We start from the raw sequence: 26,876 nt of genomic DNA, 5'->3' as shown, positions 1-26,876 counted from the left end.
TGATGTTGAGCATTTTTTCATGTGTTTGTTGGCAATCTGTATATCTTCTTTGGAGAAATGTCTATTAAGGTCTTCTGCCCATTTTTGGATTCGGTTGTTTGTTTTTTTGATATTGAACTGCATGAGCTGCTTGTAAATTTTGGAGATTAATTCTTTGTCAGTTACTTCGTTTGCAAATATTTTCTCCCATTCTGAGGGTTGTCTTTTCATCTTATGTTTTCCTTTGCTGTGCAAAAGCTTTTAAGTTTCATTAGGTCCCATTTGTTTATTTTTATTTTTATTTCCATTTCTCTAGGAGGTGGGTCAAAAAGGATCTTGCTGTGATTTATGTCATAGTGTTCTGCCTATGTTTTCCTCTAAGAGTTTTAGAGTGTCTGGCCTTACATTTAGGTCTTTAATCCATTTTGAGTTTATTTTTGTGTATGGTGTTAGGGGGTGTTCTAATTTCATTCTTTTACATGTAGCTGTCCAGTTTTCCCAGCACCACTTATTGAAGAGGCTGTCTTTTCTCCATTGTATAGTCTTGCATTCTTATCAAAAATAAGGTGACCATATGTGCGTGGGTTTATCTCTGGGCTTTCTATCCTGTTCCATTGATCTATATTTCTGTTTTTGTGCCAGTACCAAACTGCCTTGATTACTGTATCTTTGTAGTATAGTCTGAAGTCAGGGAGTCTGATTACTTACTTCAGCTCCGTTTTTCTTTCTCAAGATTGCTTTGGCTATTCAGGGTCTTGATTTTTATTTCAGATAAATTTACTAAGGCTGGCTGGAACAAAAATTATTACCTTTAATTTTCCAGTTTCCCATTCTAACTAAACATAAGTTAATCTTGATTTTCTTTTGATAAGCAGAGAGTAGTAACACAGACTTTAAGAATAGAATTATTTTTTCTTTACAATGTAGTTTTAGCTAGTAATAATGATTATATTAACTAGACCATTACTGAGTTAAAAAGAAAGTTCATAGGCAGGCCATATAAGTCTCTGAATGCTTTTCATTATTCTGGTGGTGTGTCTACCAAAATGCACTGGTCATCATTAGAGATGTGCTTTTTGATTGGAAATGCGGTCTGTCAGCATTAAATAGCTGAACTTACGTCATTCTAAAACTGGACATGCCATCACCACTTTCCTCTTACAGTATGTTCCTAATTTATTTTCAGATGATTTTGTTTCATATATAATTTCTCAACTGAACTCTTTCATATCTAATTTCTTTCGAAATAGGGGATATTTTATATATAGCTAAACATGTTTTTGGGTTTCTTTTCTGGCATAATTATACTGTCTCAAGTAACATAAAAATAGGAACACCCAAGGGTCTTAAAATGAATGCATGTTGTTTTCATTTTTTCTAATACTTCTTCTACTTGATACAAAAACATGTAAATGATATTTTCTTTAAATTCTTTTGGCTTGATAAATAGTACTCAAGGGAATTTTTACATCTGTATTACTTTTATTAGCTAAGAAACAGAATACTCATGTAAACCATATTTATTACACAACTACAAACGAAGCACATAATCACATATATTCACAGAGTCAATATGCCAGTTTGTCAGAACACTCATTTAAGAAGAGATCTCAATATGGTCAATGAATTGCTAAGATTTCAATGATTTTCTCCTGGCCAAATCCAATGGTCTTTCCCTGATGTTGTTGTTGTTATTATTATTATCATCATTATTTGTGATGCACTAAATAATCATTTAGGAATTTTTCTAACCCTCAGGATAAAAGAATCAGTGGTATATTGGCAAAAGTCTCAGATGCTTCAGCATTTACTCAGAAGCAGCTTCCTTTATTTTTATGTAGAGTAAATAGATATAGCATCATAAAATTCCAGTACTCAAAAAAAACACCTTAGAAATCATGTTGTACCACTATCACATATTATAAATGATAAAATGAAGGCCAGAAGGCAATGCTCCCAGAAAATCTTATTAGATGGAAACATTCCCCTTATCTGCCTTTACTACCTTGCAAATCTCATATTCTTTCTATAATCTTACACCTGCTCAAATTTTACACCCATAAGGGAGGACACCTTCATAGACTCCAATAGGCATTTATTATTATCCTAGCCTCTCCTATAACGTTTTCTTCATGTCCTTCTAATAGGATCTATCATCTCTGTTATAGTTCTCTCCGGTTGTGCAGCCTTGAGCAAGTTTCACACTTTCTCTTACTCTCAATTTTACCGGAAGCTAAAGTCCCTCTCTCACAGAGGTATTATGAGGATTAAAAGAGATAATCATTGTAAGGAATTTAGCACATCGCCTGGCACATTTTGCGTGCTCAATACTTCTTACTATTGTTGTTGGGTTAACTTATGACGTATACACCCACATGTCCTTCCCCTTCACTCCTCAGGGAGTTCCAAAATGAGCTCTTATTCAGTCTGTAGGCCAGTGACTGGCACTCGTTATGCATGTGTTTACTTTCAGTAAGTCTGTGTGGAACACATTAAGGAATGAATATTCTCACATACTTGATCCCTGGTGAAATTATTTCTCCACGTGTCCTTTAGAATAGGCATAATGCCTTCTAATCCTTTGTGTATATACTCTTAACTAAAATCACTTCCAAAAGTTTAAAATGAAACACTGAACGAGCCAGTGCTTTTGTTATATGTGTCCTTAATAGAGTCAGGTTTTTTAGGTTTTACTTGAGAAATTTCATACCAAGTTTAATAAGTGTGCCTTTCTTTGATTTCTCAAGAAGAAAATGAAGTCCCTCCCAAATATATTGGATTTCATCCTTAATTTATATTCAACCTTTTCCTGATACTGTGGTTTGACCTGAAAATTTTGTAGTTATATCTCTCTATTTCATGCATGGGCAAATGCTCTAGCAATAGTATTCAAAACAATTTTGCATGGTAAGCCTTTTATATAACATTTTATCTGTCATGCTTGAAATTTACGTTAGAAGAACAATTGACTTACTCACTAATGATACTTTTAGGGAACTGTGAAAGTTCATGAATAAAATTAAATTTTATGAATAATTTGAAGTAAAAATATCTTACTTTAATGATTGGCTTAATAGATAAAAGTGTATTTAAATATAATAAATAAATACGTGTATATGTTATAATTATTTCCAATTTTGAAAAGTGCCTCTTTGCAGTGACAAAATAATTAATATTCATAGTGATAAACATGTTTACTCTGTTATTGCGAACAGACTCACTGTACAATAATGATGCCATGGTAAACCCATCTCTATAACAGATTTATATCCTAGTGGATGGACAGATCCTATGAACATGGGAAACCAATTTTACTATGAGACCCGTTAGAACCTCTTGAGGTTAGAGACAAACCTCACAACTTTCCGGGAGAGAGTCTACCTTAAGTGAGATCACTTTAGAGATTTTATAGCTGGGCAAAAATCTTATTTTAAAAATCCACACTTGGAAAATAAAAACACCCTTGCTCCCAAATTATAGATGTTCAGAGTTTACAATTTGTCCATTGAGTCACAGGTATTTTCAAATGGTGTTTTTAAGGTAGAGGCAAGGGTAGTGGGAAGGTGGGTCCCAATTACACTGCTTCAAAATAGAGTATCTGTAATCTCTGTCTTCTCTGTCTCTGTCTCTGTCTCTGTCTCTCTCTCTCTCTCTCTCCCTCCCTCCCCATTACCTCCTATAAATATCCAGCACAATGGAAGTATCATCAGAATAATAACTGTTGGATCTGTTAAAAGTTGCTACGTATTTTGGAGTAATAAATTTTCCTCAACCCCCTCAGCCTTTCTCCACCCTCCACATTGCTCCATTTCCTTTTACAACAATACAGATTATTGTCCATCCCAGTACATGTGGCAAGAGTGCTAGGAAACCAGAAGAATTTCTATGCCAAGTTTTTAGTGATACCATTATAATTTCTGATAATTTCCTTATGGGCTAAAATAATCATGACTTGACTTAAGCGTATAATAGAGCCATCAATTTGGTTTGAAAAACCTTTTACTTTTAAATTCATTTCACAATAACAAGGTATTCATAATGACATTATCTCTCCTTGTCATCTACCAGGTTGGAATAAGATGCAATAATTGAAATAAATGCATGTTCTTGTGTTTTTATAGAAAATATATTTGCATTTCTGTAATAATTATATATTGAAATAAACTCACTGAATATGTGACTATAACAAAAACAACAGATATTAAATAACATACTTAGCCCATTTATCTGAATCTGAGATTGAAAATTCAATATATATAATTGATAGATAAAAATTTTGAGAGCATTAAAGTATTAATTTCCTTGCTTTTACCATATCATAATTCTTCGGTTGCTGGCATAAAGTATGGTTATCGTGGGTAGAAAGAAGCTCTTTGAATGAGAAGCCAACTGATTAAATGCCAAGTTTTTCTGTACCTGTTAGTTATGGCTAAATATCATATGTTGATTTCAAGATTATAGTTAGGGATATGCTGGACTAAAATTCAGAACTGCCAGAGGTGATTGTCCCATGAGTGCTTCTTCCCTTAAATGGTAATATTCAGATCTCTCTGCTGTATAATTATATAATATCTACTTTACTTAGGAGTGGGATGGTTTGAACTAAATGCAAAAAATTCCTAAGGTCAAATTTTCAGGAAAAATGTGTCAGAATACAGGTCAGATTGTGGTTTTGTGGATGGATATCCATTATGATATAGTTAGCTATTAAATATGTGAAATAAGGTATTTCATGCTGCAAACAAGGCATGACAATCAGTTGTCTCACCTCTGACAGGAAAGTTTCAGTTTCCAATGTTTTCACCCTTGTCAAAAAGGCAGATATGAATATATAGAAACCTATTTGAAAGTTAACAAAATGAGAAAAAATACTGTTTTCATTTCTCCTCTCTTAGATTCCTTCAACTTGAGAGATGCAATTTTCTAGAGAAGATGATGATGACAGAATTTTATAGAGATCTTTCAATTTCTACTTATTCCAGTAAATTTATCCTCCTATTTCTACTTCTGCTTCTGTTCTCCTGTGAGAGTTCATGTTAAAGTTGGAAATTCTTTGCTCATTGGAATAAACTCTTCCTATTCTTTCCAGTTATTTCTTTAAAGAATACTCAGCCATTGCTGATCCTTTCCTTCCATATACTGTCCAGATCTTACTATGAACTCATTTTATAATCCCAAAGACTGTTGAAGTCTGTTGTATTAAATGTATATTTAATCTCAGCCTCATTCCATACAGAATGGAATGCTTGGGTGCCAATAGTTGCCATATGCCTCATACAGAATGCTTGGGTGCCAATAGTTACCATATGCCTTTACAGCATCAATTCACACATACTTCTATAACCATCAGCCCAGGACAATTAGCTATAATAAGATGGTTTGCCAGATCATTGGCTTTAATGAATCCTTAGAATGTACAGTATTGAATCCTCATTCCCTACTCCTAATATGGTTTTCAACTGAAGTAACAATTGCAAATCATACCTGAAGTAGAAAGAGGTAAGACAACATATTCTTGATCCCAAATGGAGTTATTGATTCTATTACTAGGACCTGCCTCCCAACTCCATCTAGACCAACTCAGTTGTGAATGGTTTTGCTACACAAACAATTGTTCAAATCTAGGATTCATGCTTGCCTCTTTTTCTCTCACCAGCTACTTCAAATTAAATAAATCCTTGTGGTTCTGCCTCCAAAATACACTGTGATCCCATCCTGGTCCAAGCCATCACATTTCTCTCTCTCTCTGAACTCTGCAAACATCTCCTCCGAAAAATTCGTTCTCCACAAAGCACTTTTCTTAAAATATGATTTAGATTACTATACACTTTTGCTTAAAAATGTTCAATGGTTTCCAATGGCATTTATAATAAAATCCAGTATACTTATCATGGCTTACAAGGCTAAAGCTTATCTCATGCCTCCTTCCTTTTCACTTACTATGGTCCAGGCACACTAACATTCTTTACCCTCTTTGAACATTCCAGGTCCCCTTTCCCCTTTCCCTCAGAGGCTAGAAATCTCTTCATACTCCTTCCACTATTCATCCCTTCATATGGGGAACTCTATTTTTCCTTTGAAGCATTAAATATCAACTCCTGTCCCAGCTGTTTTATATTTGGGAATGTTTTTCTTCATAACATTTATCAAAATTGAGATTTACTTTTTGTTTATTTAATCCTTTTTCTACTTTATGTAATCTGATTTCTACTGTGAAATCGATAAATATATATATGCCTTGTCTGTTGCACCATTGTAACATTGGTTAGCCATCTTCCTAGTACAGAGTAAGTTTTTCATAAATGTTGGCAGAAAGAAAGAAAGGAAGGAAAAAAGGAAGGGAGGGAGGGAAGAAAAGTTTGGAAAGAGGATGTGTTTCAGAAAACAAATGTTTTATTTAGCAAAAGAAACACAAAAACTTTTCTCTAGTTTACATAGAATTGATTTTCTAGATAGCAAAATTTTAGAGAACATATGCTATTGCCAGATATTAGGCCAGGAACTAGAAAATATTTCTACTTTTCAGGGGGAGAAAAACATAACATTGTACTTTAACAGTTCAAGGAAATAAATACATCATTGAATAGGAACTAAAAATATATAGCTAATATTTTGTGTGTCCAATAATTTTATTCTAAAGTTCAGTCTTCATTTATCTTCATTTATATTACCAAAACTTTTTAGTTACTTGGATTTTTCTGAATGTATTTTACCTTTTTTTTTTTTGGCCTTTGTAAAGGGTTAGTTTTGGGCTCAAATTATGCGTAATAAAATATTCTACATGTTGATAATTCTTCAGTTTCTACTGTTTTTCTTCCCTCAGTATGTTAACTGCATATCTTTGAATTTTATTTGTCTCTAAACTCTGTAATCTCTGTGAAAATGAAATAAGGTATATTTACCTGCCATCAATTACTTCTGTATGTTGTCTGTGTCTTCCTGGATTTTTTTCCTTTAAGTATCATTTATCTTCAGTGACAGACACCTTCATGAATTAAGGTTTGTGTAACCTGTGCTGTATTTCACAGATAAACTCATTATTCAGCTATTTAAAATGGCTAGTACAGGATCAGACCTATTACTGCCATGTAAAGTCTTTGGACCAATCTTCAAGACATTCTTCAGTGTTTCATTCACCTTTGTCCTTCCTGCATTAATTATCCCACAGTGATTAGTAATGTAGTAAAAGTGAAAATCACCTAATTTGCTTTTAATTAGCACACACTCTATATTTTATCATCTTTGGTTACCTCAGACAGGCAACAATGTCAAAAAGAATAACAGCTCTGATACAAATCCCAGGCTCTCCAAACATATGAAAATAAATCAGTATCATCTTTCTTTAATTTCAATGATTAATCTATAAACCCCCAATTTTTCTCAGATTTCTCACTATTATAAAGATTTGAAAAATAATAACTAATTGTTAAAAACATCATTTTAGTTTGCATCTGCTAATCCCCAAATCCCAATCCATCCTTCCCTCACTCCCCCTCGGTAACTACAAGTCTGTTCTCTATGTCCGTGATTCTGTTTCTCTTTCATAGATAAGTTTATTTGTGTCATTTTTTAGATTCCACATATAAATAATATCATATGGTATTTGTCTTTCTCCTTCTGACTTAGTTCACTTAGTATGATAATCTCTAGGTCCATCCATGTTGCTGCAAATGGATGGCTAAACAAGGTCGTACTGTATAGTAAAGGGAGCTATATTCAATACCTTGTGATAAACTGTAATAGAAAAGAATATGTAAAAGAATGTATATATGTATAACTGAATCATTTTGCTGTACAGCAGAAACTAACACAACATTGTAAATCAACTATACTTCAATAAAATAATTTAAAAAATAAAATAGAAACATCATTTTATATGGCTTGCTTTTGCACTTCCATTGAGTTATGAGTTACTCTGAAGTCAATGAACTGGCTTGGAATAAGAACCCAGAGATTTAAAAAGAAACAGTCTAAATTTGACATGTGCATATTGAAACTATTGAACTTTCCATTTGAAAATAATCATTTAATTCCATAATGTTTCATTACATCTCTCAACTATTATGGAGAAAATTGAATGTATTTAAATCAAGATGATAACTTGGAGAGGAAACACATATTCAATCCACAAAAGATGCATAATAGGACAATATAATCTGTGGTAAACACACACACATTTGTATAACTGACTCAGAATTTTAAGGAAGAAATAATACTGTTTTTAATACTATCATTCCTATCAGACACAAAACACTAGTACGTGGTGCACTGCTGTGGTGCACTGCTGTGTACACTGCTGGGTTCTGTCAAAAATTTCATACTTATATCTACATGTATCTATATCTATCTCTCTATATATTAATCACAAGGCAAATAAAATCTTAATGAAATTCTTACAATGATACTCTGTAGTCAAGCCTTCAGGCTGTATTTATCATGGTGTTTACATGTTTATTCAATTTATTAGACAATATTTTGGAAGAAACTAAATATATTTTAATAATAATTTTATTTGAATGCCAAAAGGTTAGCCAATATTCTGAGGTTTTTTGGGTTTTTTTTTTAAGGTGATTTTTTTTTTTTAACATCTTTATTGGAGTATAATTGCTTTACAATGGTGTGTTAATTTCTGCTTTATAACAAAGTGAATCAGCTATACATATACATATATCCCCATATCTCCTCACTCTTGTGTCTCCCTCCCATCCTCCCTATCCCACCCCTCTAGGTGGTCACAAAGCACTAAGCTGATCTCCCTGTGCTATGCGGCTGCTTCCCACTAGATATCCATTTTATTCTGAGTTTTTTAATGATTGTGTAGAATATTTATTTTGCAGACTTTTGGTTCAATCCATAATATATAATGGAAATAAATTATCATAATACATGTAAGGTTAAAATCAAATATTAATTTTGTTATGCTTTTGGATATTTATTTCAAAATTATGGCCACCTGATTGTGGCATGTGAAACTTATAGTGGACAATGCATAAATACATATATTAACTTTATGAAATACTACAAATTGCTTATAAATAGCTACATTAAATTATTAAATAATCATAAATATCAGTGTCTTCATATTTATATATAAATTTTGCAACAAAAAATTTAACATATACACAGAGCATTTACTATCTTAATGAAAAGCTATCCAGCTAACTATCTTAAGCACAGAAGATAATATTATAGAACAATATCTTTAATACTTGGAGATCATTAAATGTGAAGGTTCAAACAATAAAGCTTTTATTGAAACCAAAGGAAAATATCTTACCAACCATGGCTAAGGCAACTATTTCTTAAATAGGACACAGAATCATACAAAAAGTAATGACACAAGAAATAAACCTAAGAAACTAGAATAAATTAAAATGAAGAACTTCTATTCATCAAGAAACATCAACAGGAAATGTAAAATTCCACCAAATGGTTTCATATACAATATAAATATCCAGTGGTGTGCTAGTAAATGTTTAACACCTAGTACTCCAGAGGAAAAGTCCTATTTTTTTAGTGTTTGACAATATATGTCGTGTAAATACTTCTACCATGGTGCTTTTAAAACTACTAAGCAGCTCTCAAAATTCTTGACACTTCAACAGTACGCTCTTATGAATCAGGTTAAGGCACCCTAGCATATCAGTGCATATATCCAGCAAAGGATTCAATACCCATATGTATATGATAAAAAAAAGGATAAATAATATAATTTTAAAAGGATAGATAATAGATAATACGACAAATAGTCTAAAAAAAATAAGTTTTTAGTACCACTAATCTTCAGGACATTCAAATTAAAATATCCCTATATACACAACAAAATGGCTAAAAGAGAAGGATGCAAAATCCCAGTGTTACTGAGTATCTAGAGCAACTGAACTCTCACATCCTGCTGTTGAAACGTGAAATAACCACTTCGGTAAAATGTCACTCTCTCCTAAAGCAGAATATATGCATAGCCTATATGCCCAACAAAATATATACACATATTCCCTAAAAGACATGTTCCAGATATCCATATGACCATTACTCATAAGAGCCAAGCTCGAAAAGCTATCCACATGATTATAAATGGGAGAAAGGACCATAATTTGGTATATTCACACAGTTGCCTACTACACAGCAATGAGAAGGAGTGATTTACCACTGCATATAATCTTACAAATGTAACTTTGAGCAAAAGAAGCAAAGCAGTACCTACCATATGTTTTCATTTGTAAAACGTGATTAAGTAGGCAAAGTAATCTATCTTCCTAGAATTCAAGATAGTGCTTATGTGCTGTGGGTATAGTTACTAGAAAATAGCAATTAAGGTGGGGGCTACAATGTACTCTAATTTTTATCTCTTTTTTTAATTTATGTGAGTGCTGGTTATATGGGTGTGTTCATTTTGTGACAATTCACTGAGACTGCACTTAAGCTATGAGCAATTTTCTCTGTGTATGTTATGTTTATATAAGAATATTAAAAAGACTGGAGATGACATAAATTTTAAAAATATTTTGTACCATTTTATAAGATGAAATGATTTGTAAGTTCATTTAGATATATTTGTAAAATATAAGTTACAAATTAAAAAATAACTTCTCAAGGATAAAATTATTGTCCTATGCATATCCAAATAACATTTTATAAAATGTCTTCCATTATCAGCAGAATCCTTCTGGAAGGGCAGAGGGATTTTCCCTTGATTCTATGTGACACTTGTTTTTCATAATCATACATTGTTTCTAAAAAATATCACCAAAGGGAACACATTAGAGTGCCCAAAGGTGGTTGCCTACAGTCACTTAAAACAACTTCTTCAAGATACATTTCAATAATGCTGAATTACCAGATAAAGAGGAGACTGAGTCAATTGCCTCTGTGTTTCCAAAGATATCATTCTCCCCCAGATATGAAATGTATGATACAAATGCCCATATTATCTGTATTTTATATGTCAATTACAAGCTAAATCTTTATCATGTTTACTATTAAGGAACAGATAAACACTGAAAATCCTTTTACTAAAATAACCCAATCAGTTTCACAACACAGACTTATGTTTACTTATATTCTGTAGTAATCAATTATAAATGTAGTCCATATTCACGTTTTTAACACATGTTATTGACTGCATTAACCACATAAATTAACAAATAAATAACACCTCCCCAAATCACCTTAGAAGTTACTGGTGATTTCTTATCATCTCTATTTCCATACTTACACATTTTACTTTCAACTCTCTAAAGCTCCAACATCAAGTTTTAATAGAAGAACCCAATTTTGATAAATCCTGACAGGTGATAATTTTATAAGTTTTACTTTCAATAACTCATTGCCTTATTCATTGGCATCAAATAGACCTCGCTATAAATATTTTTAATATATAAAATTGTCATTCATATCCAAAGAAATTTTGTCCATGGTATATAAATCTTTACCTTCCTGAATGATGCTTCAAATTCACTTAGAAACCTGTCAAAGGTTATATCAAATGACTATATTACTATAATCTACTCAAGAACATAAACATTAGATAGAAAATATCACATAGTTTCTTCAGAATTTCCATAAAAGTAAGGTAAAATATCAAGCTACCTATGCAAATTCCCTTTACTGTTATTAATCAAGCAAGGGTAATAGAGAAAAACTATAAAATTTAGTATATTAATTATAATCTTACCATAGGCTCACAGGTTAGGAATTCAAAGAAAAAGTTCACCACCCTGAGACCTAAAAAAGTACAACCAAAAACATTTTGTATTAGTATAGGTATTGCATTTTAATTCAAGATCATAAAATGTTAAATAGCGATTCAATATCATGAAAATTTTTATTTTATGTATAATTAGTGTACATATAATTTGACAATTTTGACTACATTTGTCTGAAATAGCATTACTGTTACTCAGCTCACATCAAACTATTGTGATTTGAGATTAATTACTCTGATTTCAGCTCTTTAATGCAGGGATGACAAACAAGCAGAGAAAATTTGTCTCTTTTGCTTCTTGTGGGACTATGGGTGAGGGAAACATTTGCAAGCAAAATGTATTTTGTATATATTATTTTAGAAAGCCTTCTCAGTTATACTCAGTTAACAGTGTCAAATACACACAGACACACACACACATATGCTATTGTGTACAAATGTGATTAACATACCATAATCCAACTGATCTCTTTGTTTTAATCAGTGGGTAATATATATCTCTCTATGACTATAAATATTCTCTATCATCATTTTAAAGGTCATGTAGTATTCCATAGTTCATTGTAGTATTCCAATAGCACTTTATGAAACTGGTTACTATTACTGTCATTAAATCAAGACATTTGATTACCATCACATGTGATCATATTTAGTAGTTAACGTGCTTTGCAAGAGTTTTATCATTTTGATGCTGTGGTAACTTGCTGATCAACACACATTTATTACGCCCTTGAATTTGTTTCCTTCGAGGTAGATACTGTTCTATATGAACAAAATAAGGAAACTGAAGATTTCATTTCTACCCTCAATGAAGAAATTAGTAGCATTTATGAACCCTTTAGAAAACTCATGAATGACTGGTATATACGCAGGTGCTCTACTGTGTAATGTATTACAAGTTCATAGAAGATAGAAAATTGACATCCATTATGTAAATTCCTTATGAGTGGTGTTGCTTTGGAGGATATGTTTTTCTCAGATTTCTATTCATTAAATCTTTTCTACTACAAATGAAGGAAACATTATATAACATATTTTATCTGACAAAGGAATGCTATTTAATTCTTAGGAGGCATTACCATATGTGGAAATGATTTTGACAGTAATAGGAACCACTTGAAGAGTGAAATAAAATGTTTCTAACATTCTTCTAATCAAATGTTAGTGGAAAACAAACTATTACTATCATTGAAGTATAAATATTCACATCAAAAGGTATTGTTCTTATTCTGCAAATTGAAATACATTTGTGGACTTAAATCTCCCATAATGAGTGCTCAGACTTTCTTGGTCAAAGTCACTGAACCAAGAGGTGGCAGAGACTCGACTGTACTCTGAGTATCTGATTCTCAATCCATTGTGTTTCACTCAGTTACTGGCCATGGCCCCAGGTCTCCTTGTTCCCAAGTGGTTACATTGTTTACTAGCCCTCCATAGATGTCTCTGCTGCCCATCCCTTTTACTAATCCGAATGCACATGGACTAACCTTGTCAATGTCCCAGGCTCACTATTCTACTGCTTTCTGCTTTCATTTTCCCTATGGGAGCAAGGAAGGAGAAGATCTCTTCAGATCTACTTCCTACTGATGTTGGTTGAAAGGGAAGTCTTTCCCAAGAATCTAGTGTGATCTGAATGCTTATACTTCAGAAAGTCAATCAAGGAATGTATAGTGACTTGCCCCCAGTGCTCCCCTCTTTTATCAAGAGGTGCATCAATTTAAATTTGGGGCAAATGTTAAATTAAGTGTTAGAATCAATATTCGGTTGAAGCTAAGTATTGCCATAGTGGAATGAACTCCTTGGATACACTAACTGAAATTTTTAATTGTTATTACCATTTTATTATTAAAGATTTAAAGTCGAGCTTTAAGATTTGACATTATAATACAGAAACAATGATTTCTTTTAGCACTATCAGATGCTAGATTACTCCTGCAGGCACTGTGTTGCATATTTGCAATATAAATTGACACTTTCAACTGAATAATAGAATTTCAACATAAAAAGCACATAAGGTTATTTATGTTCTCCAGTTACACATAGAATGTTTATCTGTATCTGAATGTGAATACTCAGTAACAGTAAATCCAAAGGACATCCTTGTTTGTATTACTGACATTGTTATACTGATTAGATATGTTGGACACTCAGACTTGAAGTCACTGTTTATGTTTAAATTCAGGGATTCTAGAAATGACATTAAATGCATTTGGCTAGTTGTTTTTCAAACCCAAGGCCAAGCCAGGGAGGTGATTTTAGGCATATAAGAAAGCCAAAGCAGAAATATGGCCCACCCCAACTTTAATCTACCTTTTTTGATGATTTACACGGCCTGATTCAGGCAAGAATACTGAGTACTGGGATATACTTAAAGAGGAAAGAGTCCGTTTTAACATGATATGAATGAGATAAATATTTTTAGGGGAGAGATTGGTGGTGAAGGATCAGTTATTAACCTGTCAACGACATTGGCACTGGGTTAGTGTTGTCCTTGATGCATTTCAGGTAATTTTATTTCAGGTAATAAGATTCTAGCTAAATGAATTTGATCAGGTATACTTCTTTCATTTGTGCTACTTATCTTTGGAGGAATAACCACTCAGAAAGAACTTATGCTGAGCCAAGTAAGCAAACTTCAGAAAAAAAAAAAAAAGGGAGAGATTGGTAATTCTGGAAGTCTAATATCCTAAACCTATGATATTCAAGGAGGAATGCTTCATAGTAATGTCTATATAACTGTCAAATTACTGCAGAAATCTTAAAAAGTTGTACTTGAATTAGTATTTCTATAGATTACAGCTATTAATTAATGGATTTATTGGATATGTGGCTGTTTGAAAAATTCATGGAATTGGCATTTCAGATGTGATTTCTCTGATGTTAAAACAGTTTGGAGTACTTTATTTCTTCTTGGCTCAATTTTGCTGAAAAGTTCAATTTTTAAAGGGAGTGACAAAAGGTTAAATTTTTAAATGATTTGGAAACCTAAAAATTGTGAAGTTATTTTAAATAATTATAAATAATTTTAAATAATTACAAATTATTTTAAAGACAGTTTGGTGGGTTTAGAAAAATAATATTTAGTTAGCAATGGACAAATAGTACAATGCTAGGATTTCTATACTTTATCTCATATATCTTCAATTGGCATTCACAAAAGTCTCTTGTATCTTCATTAATACTCACAAAAAATGAGATTATTTTCCACATTTTCAGTTAAAAAAATGGAAGCTAACAGTTGCCGGAATATACTCCAAAATGTCTTATCACTAATACATTGTGAAGTCAAAATTCAACTCAAGCTTAATTAAGTTCAGAATCTCAATTAAGCCATATGCCATAAATAACATTTACTAAAAATAAGCAATATGTAAAGCACTGGTTTAAGTATTTTGTATGTATCAACTAATTTAATTCCCACAACTGTATCTAAACTTTATCCATGAACAAAACTTGAGCTGTGAGAAAGTTATTGTGTAAATGTACTATTACACAAGTTGCTTTTTGTTGTTGTTGTTTTTGGTTTTAACCCAGAGACCCTGGTAACAAACTGTTCTGTGAACCATTATGGAAGCCAGTTTCCACATTCTATTTTATTATTGTGCAATATTTCTTGCAAGTGGTATTTTGATGAATATATATATATCTATATATTAGATTCAGGGGTCATGTAATAACACATTTATTATATGTCTACTATCCCCTTAGTTGATCCTTTAAAATATTAATAGTAGTTAACGTTGATTGAATATCTACTATGTGTCAGGAAGTATGTTAAGTGCCTTAGGTTCAACTCATTTAATCCTTAGAACAATCCTACCAGGTTATTATGATTACTGTTCTTATATAGTTAAGACAATTGATTAGAGAGGTTAATAAATGTGCCCAAGAGCATAGAGGTAGAAATGGTACCGCTGAATTTCAAACACAAACTCTCTTACTCTATTCATTACATGCAGCACAGGAATTCTGATTCTTTTAATGAAGTGGAGGTGTGAAAGAAATTAAGGGTTTCCATTTTATTCTATTTAGAATGAAATAAAAATTCAACTTCATAAAGCAGAGATATGACTACACTCTCAATTTTTTTAAATGAATGTACAAGAATAGTAAACAAATTAAATCCTTCCAGTCTTACAACTCCAACATATTATGATTAATTTTAGATAGAGACAGCTCCATAGTGCCTAGCTCATTAAATGCTAAACTGAAACTATGCATTATTTAACAGACATGCCAATTTCTAAAATTTTCTGCCAATAAATTTTAGAATACATGAGATTTTATAAAATATGCAAGTTTTATGTAATATATACATAATTTTGGTATAAGTTATCAGAAATGCTTTCTTAGAAAACCAGATAGCCTTCTATACATATAAAAAATTGCAAATAATATGTTTATTAAAAAAAAAAAAAACAGACTTTGAACTCTTGCTTCTTTCAAGACTGTCAAGCTTATCATCTCAGAAACACAATTCTTATTACAATTGCAGACTACATGTATGAGGAAAAAAAAAGTAGATGGTTTCAATGAAACCTGGCATATTGTAAATTCTCAATAAATAACTAATAAACACCTAAATAAAGAAATAATTCAATGCTTCAATAAAGAAATAATTGCTGACAGGCCCTTAGGAAGAAAACTACCCTGTATTTAGGTGTTAGATTTTTACCTTAGCTCAGTAACATCTAGACTTTCTCAATGTCTTATTTAATACCTAAATCATTTCTTTCAAAGCAGATCTTAAATCCTGGGAAAGCTGGAGGGACAGGAAGTGATAAGTTTTGGAACTATCAACTCATCCCATAATTAGGTAATTTGTATATTTGTAAATCTGTTGCTCAACTATTACTATAAACAACACATATAACTATATAATGTTAGTTCAGTAATTCATTTATCTATTCAATAAATATATTTTGAGCAACGGTGTGTCAGTCACTAGTATTCTAGAATGTGAGGTTAAAGTGATGAACAAGACAAACATGGTCCGATCTCATAACTTTTATATCCTGGTTACAAATATGATATTTAATGATTTTATATTTGATTGCCACTATCAAAAGCCACTACAAATGCTGCCCTAACACTCTAAAATCTTTCATAAGGATTGTTCTTCAGGTGTTCCAAACCCTAGCTTAATATATTTTAATAAGTTCAAATGGGTTTAACACTATGACAGAAAGTTCCAGTTATCCCCCAATATCCATCTTTCCCTGTTTTTAGCAAAAGAACTGCTGATTTTTAGCTAGGTTCATGTCTACTTGGAAAAAGATTCTTAGTCTTGGTGCCATAAGACTAAGCTCTGGCAAAAGCATGTATGTGGAAGTAGAGTGAGCAACTTCTAGGAAGTGCCACTGAATGTAGAGAGTACGCCCATCTTTGTCCCCTTTTCTCATTAATTCTCTAGCTAGAATGCAGCATTAATGCTTGGAGCTCCAAGGGCAGTCTTTTTGTTTGTTTGTTTTTTGTTATTGTTGCTGTTAATCATGAGAGACTACCCTCCTCTTTCTGCTCCCTTAAACTCTACTCTGTTACAAGTAGAGTAATAAGATGGGAGGAGACTGGATCCTGGACAGGGTATGTCATCTCAGGCTTGGATGGATGACCATTTAAATGCGAATGAGAAATGCTATAGACACAGAAAGCAGATTAGTGGTTTTCAGGGACTGAAGGGTGAGAAGAATGTGAATGGCTGCCAGTAGGTACAGGATTTCTTTTTGGCTCATGAAAACATTATAAAATTTAGAGAGTGGTGCTGGTTACACAATGCTGAACACACTAAATCCACTGAATTGTACACTTTAAAAAGTTATATGAAAAAAGAATTTTATAGTATGAGCATTATATCTCAAAAAAGCTATTATAAAAAAACTTGTGCCTTATATCACCTTATTAGTTTAATATGATCGTAAAGAATTTGGATACATTTTACTGTGACAGAAAACTAATTGTACAGCATATTCTTTGGAGACTCAAATTTGTCTGAATCTATTAGTTTCCTACTGTGCATTAGCATGTTTGTATATATTAGAGAAAATGGAAATGACAAGAGATGGCGATCTTTCTTCCATGGTTTAAAATCTACTGAGGAAAGATGTTATTCATGAATTAACTGACACCACAAACCATTAATCTCCCAGGGCTTTTGTGAGGATTTCATTATATAATTGGAAGTTATCTGAAAACTGCTATATAACAAAAGGCATGACTAGGAAAAAAAAAGTTGCCAAAATACATTATAGGCTGGAATTTGTCTTTTAGCCTGTTGGTAGTGGTGCCTTTGATATCTTTATAACTGAACGGATATCTGGTTTGAAATTGTGCTTACAAAAACCCAAAATGTTAAAAGCTCTAAATAAAGTTTTATCCTTGATAAAAAGGTATAAAACAAAAGTAATGATTACAAATATTTCTGGTGTCAAATAGATATAGAAACAACATTAAGCAATCCATTTTTGGAGTGGGGATTTACGTGTTTTAAACTAAAATGTATAGATCCTTACATTTAATATTTTGACCCTTAGATATCACTATCCTTAAACATGCCACTCCAAATTATTCAAAACATTAACATTTTATTAAAAATGTCTGTTGTGCTCATATGATTGGCAACAATAACTTCCAACTATAAATGGGTATATTATAGGGAGATTCTCCAAACCCTTTTTCGTGGGTGGTATTATCATGTCATAATTTTCCTAAGTTGACATTCAGCCACATTAATTAATAAAGCTTCAAAAATAATAATGCTCATCAAAAAAGTTGTTGTGTTATAGATACCTACACATTTGGGAAGAAATTAAAATTGTAAACGATAATTTCCAGCATAATATCATGATCTTTTCATTAGTGGAGTTGGTTATGCTGGGAAATCTGTAAGAACCTGTGAACGTTCACAGGATTGGTTTAACCTTTATGGAAATTATTTGGTAGCTATAGCAACATTTATTTTCATCTCACTTCAACTGTTGCAAGAGGTCAGGTAAGCTTTGGAGCTTCAGTTCTGCAGCTGCCATCATGACTGTTACATCGTTTTCCCTCCTTATTCTCAAAGTATAGAGCTGTATTTGGACCTCATAGTTCCTTTCTAGCTTACTCTACATATTGGCTACTTGAATAACCCCCTGGAAAATACCCAGTATTCCTTATTCTTTTCCTTTTACCATTTTCTTGGCAATTACCAACACAGAGGTAAAAGTAAGGTATATATCAGTACCTCTCAAACTTAAAAGCACATACCTCTTAACCGCACATACAAATCATTTGGGATTCTTAATAAACTATAGATTCTCAATGATAGTTCTGGACTTGTTAGAAATGCAGCATCTCAGGCCCTGTCCTGGAATTATGGACCAGATTCTTCATTTTAACAATATCAGCAAGGTTTTTAAGCCATGGGTTCTTTACCTGTAAGATGGGGTAGTCACAGATCATGTACCCCACAACCTCTGTCTCCTCTTTAATCTCCCACTCTAATCCTCCCCACCTCAATTAGATGATGTCCCATAAAATCCTCTCTTCTAAGCTTTGAAAAAGAAAGCTGCTATACCTAAATGTTTGCTTCCTATTTTGCTATTCTACCACACAACTAGCCCTATGCATTGCTCATGTTTCATCATCATTATCATTTCTTAACAGTTACCTACCCATTACATTCCTAATAGTCATGAAAGTGAAATATTTCCAATCCCCTCCCTTTTTCTGTATCTACTTCTCTCTCCTGCTATGACATAATTTGCTCATACATTTTTAAGTGGATTAAAGTTATTCATGTTAACAATTTCAATTTTCCTATCTCCATTTAAATAATGTATGTGTATCTTCATCTATTCCTAATATATTACTTTATTTCCAAGAAAGTACTCTCTCTCCTTCTTGTATTCTTGTTTTCATCTTCTCTTGCCTGTCCTAAACACATCTTTTATGCTTTTTCTAATGACAATCAATTTCCCATTCTCCATTTGATCATTCCTTTCAGCCTATAATTTCAAGCTTTACCTTTCCTGGAGAACTTTGCCCTTGATCCGCCTACCTCTTCAAGCTTCTATCTTTTATTTTTCTTTTGGGTGGGCAGTCTACACTTACTTTTTATACCTAACAATATGTTGTTTACCCTAATAACTATAATGGCACTCTTTATTGAGCGTCTCCAATAGTGCCAAAACATCAAATCACATTCTTTTTAATGTCATCATCACCCTCAAATAATTCACAGCAGGTGTACTTGTTGACTACTTCCTTCTTGAAATTCTCTTATGCCAGGGATTCTGTCACTGCCTTCTTATTTTTTAGTTTTAGTTTTGTTTTTCTTTTTTAATATTCTAATGATTACAGCTTGTGGGTTTTGCTTTGCTTTTTTCTCCTTCCCAGTATCTTTAAATATAGGCAGATTTGCAGCACGTCTACCCTCAGCACCAAGCACAAGGCCAAGGGGCATAGCTGTGCTCGGGGATTTTTGAATGAATACGTGAATCAGTGTATGACTATATTTTGTGATCTCTCCTATTTCTACATCTTCCATATCCGAAATTACCCTCATACATATGGCTTAAGTTACCATCATCTCTATGGGGAATATTTCCAAATAAGTATTTCTAGATCTGCCTGTACTCCCCAGTTCAAGTGCTATTTCCCAACTCCGTGCTAGATGTTTCTACTTACCTACTGCACAATTACTCTGAAGTCAAAATATCCAGAACAAAATTAAAACCCACTCTCCTTGTTGCTGTTGCCAAAACCCACTCTACTCTCTGTATTCTCGCTGTTACTGACACTTCTAACTTGTCATTTTTTTCAACTTCATTGAGATACAATTGACATGTAATATTATGTAACTTTAAGGTGTAAAATGTGTTGAATTGAAAGACTTTTGTGCCACAGTAAGGGTACCACTATAGCCTTAGTTAACACCTCCATCATATCACAAAATTGCCATTCCTTTTTGTGGTAAGATCATTTAAGATCTACTCTCTTAGCAATTTTCAAGTGTATAATACAGTATTGTTAACTATAATTACAATGCCGTGCATTAGATCCCCATAACTTATTCACTTTCTAACTGGAAGTCTGTATTCACTGACTGACATGTCACTATTTCCCCTACACTGCAAGCCCCTGCTAATGGCCAGCCTACCCTTTATTTCTATGAGTTCAGCTTTTTACACTCTACATGTAAGTGAAATTGTACAGTATTTGTCTTTCTCTGATTTATTTTACTTAGAATAATGTCCTCAAGGCTCATCCATGTTGTCACAAATGGCAGGATTTCCTTCTTTCTCATGACTGAATAATATTCCATTATACAGATATAAATAAATCTTTATCCATTCTTCCATTGATGGACATTCAGGTTGTTTTCATATCTTGGCTATTGTGAATAATGCCACAATGAAAATGGAAGTTCAGATATCTCTTCAAGATCCTGTTTTCATTTTTTTTAACTATATAAACCCAAAAGTGGAATTGCTGGATCGTAATTTTAATTTTTTTGAGGATCCTCTGTATTATTTTCCAAAGCAGTTGTACCAATTTACATTCTCATCAATAGCACAAAAGGGTTCCCTCTTCTCAACATCTTCACCAACACTTGTAATCTCTTGTTTTTTTGAGTGTAGCTATTCTAACAGGTATGAGGAGATATCTCATTGCAGTTTTGATGCATTTTCTGATGATTAGTGATGTTGAGCATCTTCCATGTATCTATTGTCCATTGTATGTCCTTTCTTGGAAAAAAATGTCCATTTTTAACCAGATTGCTTCTTTTTTTGTTATTGCGTTGTATAAATTCTTTATTTATATATATATATATATATATATGTATATATATATATACATATATATGTGTATATATATATATATAAAAAAAAATATATATATATATATAAAGTAATATTAAACCCTTCTCAGCTATATGGTTTGCAAATATTTTCTCCCATTCCGTAGGTTACCTTTTCATTTTGTTGACTGTTTCTTTTCTGTGCAGAAACTTTTTAGTTTGATGTAGTACCATTTATTTATTTTTGCCTTTGTTGTTTGTGCTTTTGGTGTTACGTTTGAAAAAGGGTTGTCAAAATCAATGTCAAGGAGCTTTGTAGTGAACAAAAGTGAAGGATTCAGGTATGCTCTGTTAGGAGGTTATTAGCATGGAAAAGCTGAAGGTGGGTTAACCAGAAGCAGGGCACCCTATGTGACTGATTGGGGAGCAGTTTTGGCTTTCTCTGGTTGGTTTTGAGTTGGAAGGAGGAGACAAAAATTAAGAAAGTTGGTAGTCACTCACTTGAAAATATCCTGAAAGTCCTGGACTTTCCTAACCACTCTGAGCAAATTGATGCAGAGGTTCTGCTTTGGATTCCTAGACTTGTTGGTCAGAGTTCTAGTGTCAAATATGGTCTGGTCATTGTCCATTTGTTTATTAGTCTCTCATATCTCATTTTTCTCCTCCAATCACAGGGGAATTCCTCAGCTTAGCTACTAAGCTGAGACATTTATAACATATTACTGACTATTTGTTAATACAACAAAAATATAATTGGCATAATAGCAATTATTATGTGCTTATAAATACATAATAAAGTTGTAATTTTTATGAATTGAGTTTTATGTACCAAAGTATATTATTTTTAATATTGAAAATATTTTTATTGAACATTCTTATTTCTTCTAGTAGTCAACTGCTCAATATGAAACTTATTTATACTGTATTAAAGATAATTCAGTTAGTGTCAAGACATAAGTTTATTTCCCATGATTCTATGAGGTAAAATATCTTTCTTTCAACTACTTAAATACTAGGTTTCTTTATTCCTCAAATAGAAAAACTCATGAATATTTGCATACTTCTCTACCCTTTCTACTATGTAGGCTGGGCATTATTAAATAAGAGATTTAGCCAGACACCATGCAAGGATTTAGCCCTGAATCCATGTGTAGGCTATCCTGACAACTGCCTATCAAAAATAGAGGGAAAAAAAGATATTTTACTTTAATATGATTCCTATAATCTCTTATTTCACTAGCATAGCAGATGTATTATACTTGCCCAGTTACTGCAGTGCTTCTCAAACTTCAGAGTATATCAGAATGGCTGAAGAGCTTGGTTGTACACAGATATCTGGACCCTGTCTCCATAGTTTCTGATTCAGTAGGTGGCGACTGGAGTCCCAAATTTTGAATTTCTAATAAGATCCTAGGGGATGCTGCTGCTGCTGATAGAGCACCCTACTTTGAGAACCACTGAGTCAATACTTACTAACAGAATCACACTTATCTGGTCTTGCCCTCTTCAGGTTCTCAATCTAATAAAGACTCTGTTTTAAGAATAAGTTTACACAAGCAGAATAAAAACAGAAGGACACAAATAGATTGGTTAGTAAAATAGAAACATGCCCATGTAAGCTACTTACATTTTTAATAATCAAATCTGATTAAAATTTATAAAATAAAACCCAAATGGAAGTAAAACCCAGTTGGCTAAGTGCATCATACCAATCACTTACTCTAGGGTACTTATAATGTTTCTTTTTTTTTTTTTTTTTTAATTACAAATTAGAATCATGCATCAAACACTGTTCTATAATCTGTTTTTATCACAGTGCAGTCTATCACAATCATGTTCTGTTCTGTTACAGTGTGAGTTCCACAAGGGCAGGGATCTTTGCTCCCTTTTTTGATAGATCCCAAGTTCTTAGAACAGAGCCTAACACGTAGAAGTTGCTCCTAAACGTTTGCACGTGTCTCACTATTTCTTTTGGTTAAGAGGAAAGATATGAATGGTTTTACAGCTTTAGATTGGTATAACCAAATGACCTCCAGAAAGACTGGACCAGTCTCTCCTCCCACCAGCCCTGTGTGCTTGTGCTTATTTCCCTCCCTCCTAAACACTCCTGCATCTATCTGCCAATAGTAACATTTACTGCTACATGTGTTTACCATATGTTGTTTTTCAAATTTTAACATCTCTAAAATCAGGATGCATACCCAATGGAATAATTTAGCTTTTTTTTCCTTTTGTAGAGCTCTATAAAATAATGATTTGTCTTTATAATCCATGGTGTTTTAGCAAAAAATAAAAATCCAGTGACACATAAAGCCTAGCGCTGCATTTGTGAATACTAGTCATAATTACTTCAAAAGCTATCTAATGCTATTAAACATTTTGAAAGATCACTGGAACACTATGTGCTGAATGTCACAGATTGCTGATTAACTTCCTAAGAAGTATCCTGCTTTCCATGTGCTTACTGAGGAATCAGAAACAAGAGGACCTGTCTTAATTACTACAAATCAGTATTACTTGTCTTGTATTTAAAAGAGACAGGAGAGAAAGAGAACATGTCACCAGATTTAGATTAACAAAAACCTTTTATAAAGGAAACATGTATTAAGAAATAAATGAAAACGTGAATATAGATGCAACCAAACCCTGTAATTTTTCCATGGGAAAAAATGTATAAAATCTTTAAGAGAATCTTACTGAATTTATCTGCCATATGCTATAGCATGGTGGTTTTACTCTCAAATATTAAAATAACATATCAGATAAAATTATTGTTGTATTTTTTTCACTATTACATAATTTTCAACATTTTAAAACTTTAGAAGCAAATATTTCTCCAGTCAATTACTTAGAAATAAAAAAGATGAAATGGTGTGGATGGCTTCATAATGAATATGCATCAGAATAGTCAACTTTATCAGCAATATATACAAAGATATAAAAATTGGATAAAATTTTTGCCACAAAGCTGAAAATATCTTATTTGAATGCAATATTAAATTATTTCCTAAGTCGCAGTTTCTCCAAATGGGGATACAAAGAGTTCATACCTCATTACAAGGACTAACCAATATAATGCATGTAAAATGTGTAGAAAAGTTAGGGCTCAGAACAAGTATTCAACGAATATCAACTATGACAATGACATTGACAATTAAAATATTTAGAAAATAAATCTATGCAGCTACTCTAAGGTTTAATTTCTATTTTCACTTTTACTTCTATAATTAACAGGATTCATAGCAGTAGTGGTATAATTGCCCACCTTCATAAACATGAATATAGAAAAAAATATTGGCTTCCTTTTCATTGCTGGGGAAGGGGGAAGGAATGCAAATATGTATATGTATATCAAAGATTATATCTCTATTCACCTCTGCAAAGGTTTGACTACTCAGAAATTTTTCTCATTGAGAAAAGGGAAACACAGTTTTGTTATTTTTGCTTGGATTTCAACAGTCCATTAGAGACTCCTGTGAGAGAATATGGTGACACTGGGGTTTGAGGCAAGAGGGAGTGCCTCTGAGGGAAATGTTGGGAATATGGGAGGGAATCATTGCAGATTACAAGAAGGTTGAAGTACAAATGCCAAGTGACTGAACATGGGGGCATTCCCAGAAAGCACCTGCAAGAGCTAAGGGAGGTCTCCTGAGAAAGGAGAGAATCCTCTTTCCTGAAAGTCAGACCTAGGGGAGAACCAAAGTAAAGGTCATTGAAGAAGTTTAGTCATTTTCCACCTGATCATTAGTCTTTGTTGGAGTGAGAATCTCCAGTCATCCAATTGTCACCTGGAGAGATTGTTTCTTCTTTAACACAGCACTCTACCCACTGACTGTGTGGGAGGAGTGACACCCTTCATGACTTAGTTCAGTACTTTGTCCATTACTCCCAAAAAGCATCTACTTCCTAAAGACCTGCAACTTGAGTAAAGGTGGTTGGAGTCCTGGCTATCTATTGGCATAGTAGTATAGGATAGAACTGTTGCATCTGTACATGAACAATGGAAGGTAGGTAATAATGTAGTTATTACAATACTATAGTATTTCTGTGCATTAAAGCTGTCAGTTTGGTAGGAATCAATTTAGAATACAAAGGATGAACACTTGATAATCTAGAGCAAAAAAATTAAAATGAACATTCAAAAGTAAATATACTGGAGACATTTCCTTAGATACAAATGTTAAGAGTGTTTTGTCAGTTCTCAAGATGGGCTATATAATGAGAGTTAATGAAAAACACCACTGCGATTAGCTCCATTGTAAAAGACTTTGCTCTTAGGAGTATGTGTGTAATCCCATGAACATACACATCCTTTGCAGGAGCCTGTGTTTAACTAGGGAAAAATATTTGTACTTAAGAATAACTATAACGTATATATTTATGTATGTGCAAAGGAACACACATGTGTACATTATTTATCATTGTACTTAAGTTAAATAAGAATTAATTTATATAGATAGTGTTTATTCTAAGGCTTGGTCAAATGCCAAGTTTAAAGTACAGGCAATATTAAAGGTATCTTTAGTGAATACTTTCTGAGCAGAGAGGCCAGATAAAATAAACAGCTTGCCAACAAAATAATTCCTGACGAATTCTTCTCTGAGTGTTCTACATGTTAGACATGTATTATACATAAGCATCTTTAGATAGTCAATAAAATATTCAGAGGTACCCCTGCTATTTCCTTAATGAACCTTGAAGAGATGATATCATACTGTATTATTGTCCATTGTTCACTTTATAGAAAACCTTATTTTTTTCCTACTTAGGTCAATTGTTACTGTTAATACACAGAAATATATTTTAAAACACCACCTGCACTTCATATATCATTTGTGATGTTAGCCACATTTTCCTAAGACTAGCAAAATGTACAAAAAATGATTGACTGCTAATTTTCTTTCATGATACATTGACAAACCAAAAGTTGAAATCATATAGTATAGGATATGGTTAAATATTAAAGACTTTATTGTGCGCACTGGTCTATATTCCTCAAACCAGGATCTAAATTGCCAAATAGGATTATGTATGTGAATTGGACAGTGAATTGAATTATTATTAGCTTAAATCCATTCTAAATATTTGGATATAAAGAAATATAAAACACATTATGCCCTCAATTTAAAATGTCATTCAGAATTATAAATTAGCATATATGATATTATTTACAATCACAAAGGTCAGTATACAAAATTAATCATAATGAAATTGGTATCCATTGTTTTGGCAAGATTATTCTGCTATGAAAAACCTTGATGGATTGGGATTGACATATACACACTAATATGTATAGAATGGATAACTAATAAGAACCTGCTGTATAAAAAAATACGTAAAATAAAATTCAAAAAGAAAAAACTGGATGGATCAGAGAAAGAGAATGCCTCAGACTGAGAAAGAAAGTAAGTA

General features: G+C 32.6%; 1 protein-coding gene across 1 annotated transcript in view; it reads right to left on the bottom strand.

Annotated features, from left to right (window-relative positions):
- The window catches only part of PTPRD (protein tyrosine phosphatase receptor type D), a 2,174,486-nt gene that overhangs the window by 1,174,111 nt on the left and 973,499 nt on the right, over nucleotides 1-26,876 (bottom strand). Inside the window, exon 7 of the mRNA XM_036854271.1 lies at nucleotides 11,654-11,703. The gene's annotated coding sequence lies outside the window, so the exon portion shown is untranslated. The remainder of the gene's footprint in view (nucleotides 1-11,653; nucleotides 11,704-26,876) is intronic.

This window comes from Balaenoptera musculus, chromosome 6, assembly GCF_009873245.2.
Source record: "Balaenoptera musculus isolate JJ_BM4_2016_0621 chromosome 6, mBalMus1.pri.v3, whole genome shotgun sequence".
Taxonomy (NCBI): Eukaryota; Metazoa; Chordata; class Mammalia; order Artiodactyla; family Balaenopteridae; genus Balaenoptera; species Balaenoptera musculus.
The sequence above is the reverse complement of the archived record's forward strand: the minus strand, read 5'-3'. Positions and strand labels throughout refer to the sequence as shown.